Raw genomic sequence first — 10,084 nt, 5'->3', positions numbered from 1 at the left:
ATAAATCCAGAATAAAAATAGAGAAAATGAACGTTTGCATGAGGCTCCTACTTTTTGCTTTGCTGCAATTCCTGCTCTGTATCATCTCCCAGTTCATGTGCTTGATTTTATTTTCTCATCTGACCCCTTTTCAATTTGCCTTAATTTGATTGTGGTCATCAGCACACAGGCCAAGTCTGAGGGCTTCATTTCCCCATGTTGATTTCCATGTTTAGTTTCCCATCCCTCTCATTATGCCTCTGAATATTTCCTCTGGAAGTTACAGTTTTGTGTTAGTTTTGGCTGCAATTCTTGCTTTCCCAAAAAGTTTGATCTTTGCTCACTCCTGAGAGCTACAAGTTGCACACTGGATTAAGCCAAGGATAGCAACTCTCATTCTTGGATTTAGGGTGGAATTTTTTGAGTAGCAATTGAATAATGCATCTGGGAACTGCTCCTCTAAACCTTGTTTTCTTCTGTGCAGATGACAAACCGTGTTATACATCAGAAATAACAGTTCCTTGAACACATTTCATTAATTCCTGATTGGGAGAGCATCTGTATAACCCTGTTTTTAGGTCTGCACTCTTACAAGCACCCATTTGCACAAGTATCAGTGTGAGGACCTTTAAGACTCGAAACTCCAAGTTTTATCTCCTAGAGCAACATCTGCCCACTTAATCAGTCATTCCCCTGCAGATTACAGCCAGCAATGAAAATGGAAAAACTGCCTTGGTCTCCTCCCTCCGCAGTGAGTTTGCCTGTGAGAGCGTTCTTTCCACAGCACCATCATCACCAGATAATATATTTAATGAAAGCCATCACGTGTGTGGTGTGGGATTTCAAAGTGAGCACTGTGCCCAGCTGCACAGCTCAGCACTGCAACAGCCTGGTGTGAGCACAGAATCACTGCTGTGGTCTCTCATTTTACGTTGAATTTTATCCTAAATATCCCAGGGATGATGGAAGGGAGAAAACAAACTTGGAGGCTTCAAACTCTCGGCATTGCAGGGCTGAAATGTTTAAGCAAGTGTTAAACACGGGGAGGGAGAGGCAGAGGCATCCCTGCCATGAGGAAGAGGCAGGCAGAGGAAAGGGTGGGGTGGGTGCTGGAAGCTGATGGAAGGGCCTGAGGGTCTTGGTTTGCTGCTCCTGCAGATCCCAGAGGGAGAAAGTGGGAGACAAAGCCAGAAACTTTGGAGCTTACTGGTATTCCAGTCAGGAATTTACAGGTATTTTCTTATCTGTGAGTTATTTGGGGTCTGGGCACATCTCTTTTTCCTGGAAAAACACCACTGTGGGAGCATGGTGTTAAAGCAGATATTCATGATACAGGAAAAATAATCCTAGGATGGCACAATGATACAATCCTATCACAAACAGCATTTATCCCAGTGCAGGAAAGCTGCAGTCCAGCAGTTTGGGATGATTACAACCATAAAAGCAGATGGCATTTTTAACCACTTGTCCTGCAGTCCTGGCAATTTCTAAGTCATGACCTTTAAGTAATGCCATGATTACCTGAGAGAGAGCCTGTTTGGCTGTGAACAGTCTGCCTGGCACACACCAGGGTGTTCATCCTGTTCTCACTATACACACCTGAGCTTTGGCTGTGCTTTCCCAGGGAGCAGGAAAGGGTGCTGGAGCCTCTTCCTGAAGCTGTGGTTCCACAGGCTCACCACCCCATCCTAGCTCTAGGCTGGGGAGCTTTCCTTACTTCAGCACATCTCCTTTGTCCATAAAATATCTGGGATAACCCCTTTTAGCAGCACAGCCCCCAGTTTAGTGGGAATTCTGTTAGAGCCTGGCAGTTCACCAGGAATGACCCAAAAAAAATTGTGAAGGAGAAGCAAACTCTGCTTGAAACAAGGCTGAGGGAATTCTTGGAATACCCCTGGCTCTGTCCTGAATCAAGGGCATATGAATTATTAAGCATTTTTGCATGGTTATGGGTGAAAGGACAGGTCAATGCTGTGAAACAAAGGATACAAATTTCTAATTCCCATTTCTTCATCTCTTCATTCCTCCATGGTTCTTCTCATTCAGTTATATTTTAGCTACTAATGGGTACTTATAAAAAGTACAGACCTAAAAACAGGTACTGGAAAGAGCAAACATGATCAGGAAGGTGCTGTCAGTGAGGTTATTGCTCAAATCGAAGCACTGGTTACTTGCACTTCTTTAATTTTAGGATAATTTGAAAAATGTTTCTAAAAATAGCATTATATACCTTCTTTAAAAATAAAACAACCCAAACTTGTTTTCCATTTCACTGTCATTTTGTACCCTGCACTGGACTGAGGGCACATTTCCCTCAGCAGCAGATGCTCAGGAACCACACATGAACCCTGATTATATATGAGCAATAGTTTTCTGGAGACTCATAATTTGGCTAAATTTGGATTTTCACAGGTGTTTCACAGGACACATTCTTGGCCAGTGTGGCAAAACTTAACCAATCTCAGCTTCTCTCTTTTCTCAACAGAACAGCTTTGTCTTTTTGTTTTCTATAACCTCCGTTGTAGAAATGGCTGAACCTTTCAGCACAAATGTCTCGGAGCCTGAAGTGAAAAATAGCTCGGAGCTTTCCAGCACAAATAGGGGAAAAAGAAACACTACCCAGCCTGGAAAACCTGGATCTTATCGTTGGGAAATGGCAGGCAGCCTTGGGAACAGGCACTGCTACGGGCAAGATTTGTAATCATTCTGATACTCTAATCTCTTTATCTTCCTGCTGCATCTCTGCTTTTATCTTCACGTTGATGCCATGGAATTCCTGGCACCTTTTTTTTTTCCTTTTTGCTTCATGCTGGAAATTGGAATTGCTTCATTTTTATTATTCGGATCAAGCTTGGTGTGCCTTCTGTGCTGTCCCAGGCTCAGGGCTTGGGATGAGGTGTGGTTATCCTTTCCCTGGGCTGGGGGACCACGTCCTGCCAGAGGATGGAACACAAACAGAGCAGTGGGAACCTTCTGAGGACATGAGGGGACAGGAGTGTCACTTTGTCACTGTAAGACGGAGTGGATGGAGGCATTTGTGGTGACAGGGAGAACGTGAGAGCCACCCATCCCTCTCCTGGCTCCTAGGAAACTGTATCTATCCCAGCTGTCCCTGGCATGGGAATTCCTTGAGCTCCCTCATCTGAATGTCCCTCCGCTTGCTGAGCAGACACTTGAATCACGATACAGCAGCTATTAATATCCCTGGCACCCAGGGCCTGGCTCCTAGGCACAGGGAGTAACTTCTGGACACCTCCTGATATGGTTTGTGGAGCACTGGGGAAGCAGGCTGGCAGATCTTTGTCTCCTAGAGCCCCCTCTCATTAGGCAGAGGAGGCAGCGTTCCCTGGGAGCGCAGCGCTGTGCCCGCAGAGCCGTCCCCACGCACCTGGAATTCAAATCTCCCAGCTGCAGCATGCAAACAAAGCTTGGGAAGAGCTGTCAGAGAGCAGGGAGAGCGTGTGGTCTGACAGGTTCCACCAGCCTGGCTGGCTGAGGGATGAGGCTGGGCATGGAGGAGGTTGGTGAGGAGCATTCCAGCAGCCAGGGTTGGGTGTTCTGCACCACCTGGGTCTCTCTTTCTCCATCTTCTGCTGTCCTGGGAAGTCCTTTCTGAAGTTATGGCAGGTGGAGCTCCCCTCACCATGCTGGGGCATCACCATCTTCCCAGGAGACACCTCTGGCCACTGGGTGCATCTCCCAGCAGCCACATTTCCAAACCTGGGCACCCAGCTCTGCTTCCCTCCTCTGCATTTTCCATTCAACAGCATCATTTCAGACATAATCCCAAAAAACAAGGGCCAAAATCCAGGGCTCTCTCCTGCCTCAGGAACACCCTGCCCTGTGCCTGGCATCACACCCTCACCATCCTCCTCCTCTGCCCCAGCACATCTGGAATTCCTTAGCCTTTAGCAGCCAGGCTGCAACAGGATCCACACCAGAGCCTCGGGAACACCTTGAGCTGGTTATGGCCTCTGAAATTAGGCAGCCAAGAAGGGGAATTTTCTTTTATTACCTTTTTAGGAATACCTAATGTGCACCTAAATAAATGCTTGAATGACACAATCTGCAGGTAGTTACCTTTTCAGCATATCCAGCTCGATGGTTTGGAATTTCACCTCTCATTAGGGCCTGCAGAAGTAAAGAAAATGCATATTAGCCAAAAAAAAAAAAAGGACTAAATACCTCTATCTTGCAAAATCTGACTGTAAATGTAGGGTTTGCCTTATTCTGGGGGATGCTCTCAGAGTGGATCAGTGACAGGCTCTAAACAAGTACCCAAATTAAAAAAAAAAATCAATATATTTGTCTTTTTTGGTCATTATTTCTAAGACCACATTGCTCTTCTGTTTTGTGACAGCTTTTACTGCATTTTTGGTACCCCTTTCCTTTGAACCCCTCTAAAAACTATCCCCTATAATATCATCACTCTACTGTGACTATATGTGACACCTACTTTTCTTAGCTGAAATTATTCCTGCTAGTTTTCAGTCCTGTGTTATCCCCCTAAACTATCCTGTGGCCAGGACTGCAAACTCAATGGAGCCAGGGCCACTTTTAAGCACGGTAATTAATTTTATTACCAGATCTGCTAATGGAAAGGTTGGAATGCACCTGAATCCGTGATTTTTGTCATGTTACAAGGTAAATAAGAGAGATTTTCCAGCTGGGTGGAAACATGAGATAAGAACATGCTCACTTTAAACTTAACATTTTTTAACTGATCAAATAAATGAATATCCCTGAACTGGAAAAAAAAACCAACCCAGCCATAGGAGAAAGTGGTTTTTACCTCTGTATTCAAACTCTAATTGTATTTTTGAAATTGCTTGGCCTGGCTGCTAATTAAGCAGCTCATTTACAGGCTGGTTAAATAACAGTCCCAACATGCCTCTCTGGGATGAATCCAGGGGATCCTGTCTCTTACCTGCTCCAGAAAGATTTCTCCAAAAAGCCAGCAAATGTCCCTGTTGCTGTTGGAGGCAGACAGCACCTGCGGCCACGCTCCTCCAAAATCATTCCTGGTTCATTGGGTGTTGTTTTAAGTGCTGCAGCTAATGAGGGAGCAGAGAGAAGAGTAAACCCTGAGTATCTGATGAACAGTTTGTTACTCCACGCCTCCAGAGGTGGTTTTGGCTCACTCTTTGCCCATTGCTCTTTCTGCTTTGCTTTGGAGCAAGGGCTGAGAGCAAACTCCAGTCCTGCTGCCAGGACAGGGCAGGTCCTCAGCTGGAATTCTGCTCCAACCTCAAGTTAGGCACAGACAGAAGTCATCAGAGGCTTGAAGCCTCTGTTATTTTGTTAAAGAAAGAGCGGAAAGGAAAATATATAGGAATAAACTGAAATTGTGGACAATCCTCAAGGACTAAAATCTCAGACCAGAGACCATAAAACTTTGTAGTTTTAAAGAGATTAAGGTAGATTTTAAGTAGATAAAGAGATTAGAGTGTCAGAATGATTACAAAACTGTTTGAGATTTGCTGAAGAAATCCTCTGGAAGGCTGAAATGGGTATTCTGGGTTTTAAACAGGAAGCCAAAAGGGCAAGAAATGAAATCTCCTCACCCCCATCACGTCTCTGGAGTCAGGGACGTAAAATTCTTCTTTCCTGGCGACCACAAGTGCTGGTGAGAATAACTTTTACAAACTGGGAGGAAAGAACGTTTCTGTCCTTGAAGCTCAGTGCTGCTCTCTTAAGCAACACAGAGCTGCAAATCAGAGACTTTTTCTTTCCTAAATTAAGTCTCTGCTCCTTCTTTTCACTTGATTATTGACATCATAATCAGAACGCAATTTGGTAAATATTTCCAGGTATTTCCGAGCAGCACAACACGTAGAGTCTAGACTTAATTAAAGAAACAAAGAGAGAAAAATCCCAGCCAGTTTTCTTTTCCATCATCAGGATTACAATATTTATCAGTTTGGCTCTGCCTTCTGATCCTTATCACAGATTTCTGCTCCTCCACCACCTAACAAACAGCTGGATGTGGTAAAGAAATAGAACTTCTTTTCCCCAGTTATTCATCATGGAGGTTGGAAAAAAAACCCTGATGAAAATGCAAAGGTCCTCCATGGCATTAAGGAGAAAACTGAACCTTTATAAGGAATCCTCAGTTAATAAGTGACTGAATTCATCTGAAGGTTTTCCGTGTCTCTGTTGCAGCAAGAGGAAGTTTAAAGGAAAGTTGTACAAGGATAGGTCCAGAATAACGAGGTCAAACTCCACGTGGAGTACTTCAGTGGAGGGGCACCTTTAGCATTCCTGGAAAGGATCCTCTGTGAATTTTCCCATGTTCTGGGATCCTCAGCACAGGGAGGATGTGGAGAGAGTCCAGAGGAGGCCCTGGAGCTGCTCCAGGGCTGGAGCCCCTCTGCTCTGGAGCCAGGCTGGGAGAGCTGGGGGTGCTCACCTGGAGAGGAGAAGGCTCCAGGGAGAGCTCAGAGCCCCTGGCAGGGCCTGAAGGGGCTCCAGGAGAGCTGGAGAGGGACTGGGGACAAGGCATGGAGGGCCAGGACATAGGGAATGGCTTCCCAGTGCCAGAGGGCAGGGATGGATGGGAGATTGGGAAGGAATTGCTCCCTGGGAGCGTGGGCAGGGGCTGGGAGGGAATTCCCAGAGCAGCTGTGGCTGGCCCTGGATCCCTGGCAGTGCCCAAGGCCAGGTTGGACACTGGGGCTGGGAGCAGCCTGGGATAGTGGGAGGTGTCCCTGCCCGTGCACTTTTAAAGGTCCTTTCCAACCCAAACCATCCCACAATTCTACGTCAGCTCAGTGTGTCCTGCAATCACCAAAGCATCCCAGTGACAACATTCCACATTTTGCAGCCCAGAAGGTTGATCTGCAGAGCGTGGCCACCACAGCCATGGAGTGGCCTTGTGGCAACCATGAAATCCAGAATGGCTGTGGGTTTGTCTCAAACCCTACATGAAAATGACCTGATTTCATGCTGTGAGTGATGAGCTGAATAATGCAGTGTTCTCCATCCCTTCCTGGAGATGATTTTTATCCCAATCCAAACAGAAAAAAGGAGTGGCTGCCGTGTGAGTCACGAGGAGTGGACAGTGTCCAGGGCCTGCCTCTGCCTACCAACAGCAAATAAATGTTCCTGCAGTGGGAGAACTGGTGGGGATTTGCCCCAAAGCCTCCTGCAAATTGGCTGCTAATGATTCATCAGAGATACGAGGAATACGTGTCATGGATAGAATTCCTGATCCCCTTATCAGTGAAACACCCAACCACGCTGCAGAATCTGTCTGTACCCATCAGCCTTATTGGAAATGACACTGCATTTAAAACGAGGGAAAAGCAGAACGCTCTGTTTGTTGTCCTGGGTGGATACAGCTCGTTGGACTCGAGGGTTGTAAGGATTCTGCCTTTCTTTGATCATCTTATCACCAGTGGCCCTCTCCAATCTGCCAGCCATGTGCAGCCCTCCCTCCTGCTGGCAGAAACAAGGCAGAGACAAATGGCTTGCAAGGAAAATGCCCTTTTTGAACGGCAGCAATGAAAAGATCTCCCAGCAGAGCCTTTGGTTGCTTTCCAGTGGGAATGACAAATTAAGATGGGGCACAGATAGCACAGCCTCAGATCCATCAGAGCAGAGCCACAGATCACAGCCCATATTTCAGCTGGCTCTTCTTTGGGCCTGGGTCTATGAAGCCATTAATTCTTTCATTTTTCTTATCTGTTATTCAGCAATTAAGCAAATTGCAATTGCATGTCTCTCTCATGGGAAGGGTAGCTGGCAAAATAGAACCTCGAGCCAAAGGTGCTCAGACAGCAATGTGAAAATATTTTCTTTAATTCTGAACAGACCCAAATGATCCCAGGTGAAAAAAAGAAGATTTCTTCCATAGGAGAAAAGTTTTAGCTTGTGCAAAGTGAGTATATTTTAAATAGTTGTGTGAAAAAGCATTAAGTGCTTATCACTGTCTTAAGGATTTGCCACAAATATATCAAATTTATTTTACATTGACCAAATTATACCAGAGCAAACTCATTAATATTCATAATATCAAAAGCCAAACTGGGTTATTCCTCCTTCACATCACTGATCTCAAAAACCCCTCAGTCAGATTAACTACTCCAAGGCATCTTTGCACTCACTTTGAAATGATTGTAAATTAGGTTAAATTACCCCAGAGCTGTGATTTTCTTCCATCAGTTTTGACTTATGAGTCAAATTAGTTCGAACTCAGCAGTAGAAAAGCTCCTCTTTTGATTTTTTGGTGGATTTATTGGAACACTTTGCTTATTTTTCATTTCTCTTTTGGGGTGTCCATGTCAAACACATTTTAAAAAAACAACAGGAAAGAGAAGTGTTGAGAGCAAATCCAGCACAGTCTGGGAAATGAGTGGTGATGGTGATATGGGAAAATCACCTGGAATTCAGAGCTGCTGAGAAATGACAATGAGACAGAACCACCTCAAACGCTCTCCGCCAGCAGGAGCAGCCTTCATTTATTCCTGTACAGAATCTCAGGATGATTTGGGTTGGGAGGGACCTTAAAACCCATCCCATTCCACCCCATTCCATGGGCAGGGACACCTTCCACTATCCCAGATTGCTCCAACCTGGCCCTGGGCACTTCCAGGGATGGGGAGCCACCAGCCTGTGCCAGTTTTTCACCCTTAAATGAGCAGGTTATCCTTAGTTTTACCCCAACAGATTAAATTAAGCAGACAAGACATTGGAAAAATTGAAGAAATGCATAGAAATGCTCCAAAGGGTCTTCAAAAAGGTTTTGTTCTAGTCATTAAAGGTGAGGAAACATGAACTGGCACAAATATTTAACTAATTTTTACTCCAGTCAAGGGAGACAGAGGTGTAGCCACGCAATTAAACGCTGCCCTGACTTGCTCGGCAGCAACACTTTAGAAATTGAAAATGTGCTTTTTGGCACATGCAGCTGTACACAACTGCAGGAGTCAACCTGGGAGAGAGCCTGGGTGTACATGCAAACAGATGATTCACTTAAAAGGGATGCTTCCCGAAAATACGTACCCGAAGTGGAGCGATGTTCCCAAATCCAGCCCTCCTGGGCAGCGCGGGAGGTTTAGGGAACGGGAATTTGTCCCTGTGATGTCCAAGGGACACTTTATGTAACTGGGATGATGGACAATAGGATATCACATCCCTCTGGGTATGCTTTTGGGGCTGGAATAAGAATTTGTAGGAGGAATAGACACAACAGGGCAGGTGGAAACGTGCCAGGCTGGGTCAAGGAGGATATTGTGTCTGAAGGAGCAAGGAATGCGATACAATATAGAGCTTGGCAAGAGAGGGAGAAATGGTTTGGATTGAAATAAAAGATAAAAAAGACCAAAGAAGGAAGATAGGGAACTATTGTAGCCCATCTGGAGGAAATCAAAAAGCAGCCAGGAATATTGATGCAGATGGAAAAGCCTCGTGTTGGCAAAGGGATGTGGTGAGGAGAGTTGGGATGGTGCACGAGGCACAGGGCTCTCCCACCTGCTGGATTTCAGTTATTCCTTGATTTTTCAGGCTTTTTGAAAAGTTTCTGACCCCCAGCCAACGTTTCTCCTGCTCTCTGCAGCTCTTGAGGCCACCAGCCCAGAGGACATCGGGCCCTCCTCCTCCTCCTTGGCCCTGCCCTGAGGTCACCTCAGTGATCCAGATCCAGCTTAAAACAACCCCTCTGGGTTAAACTTTAAAAAAAAAAGGGGATTAAAATCCTGGTGAATTCCCCAGGATGGTTCAAAGGAGGTGGGAAAGGGAAGGAGCAGCCAGGGATGGAGGTGGTGGGAACACCTTTCTGTGGGGCTGTGGATGATGATCATCTAATCCCACTGAAAATATAACACAGCGTTTTTCCAGAGGAACAGGATCCAACAGGATTCCCCTCCCTGCTCCCTCCTGGACATCTGGAGGCAATATGGGAGGGGAGGTCAGCGGCCCCACACAGGGGGGAAGAAATTCATTTAAAAATACATGAATAAAGTCCCAACATTTAAAGGTATGTAGCACAGAGGATGATACAATTTCATTAAAATGAACTCTGTATTTGGAGCTTTGGCAGCTTCAAAGCCCTGGCCCTACTCTGTTTTGGGAAGAAAAAAGCCCCCCTGCGGTCACCTCCGTGCTG

Source organism: Aphelocoma coerulescens, chromosome 8 (assembly GCF_041296385.1).
Source record: "Aphelocoma coerulescens isolate FSJ_1873_10779 chromosome 8, UR_Acoe_1.0, whole genome shotgun sequence".
Classification (NCBI taxonomy): domain Eukaryota; kingdom Metazoa; phylum Chordata; class Aves; order Passeriformes; family Corvidae; genus Aphelocoma; species Aphelocoma coerulescens.
This window is presented reverse-complemented; position numbering follows the sequence as displayed.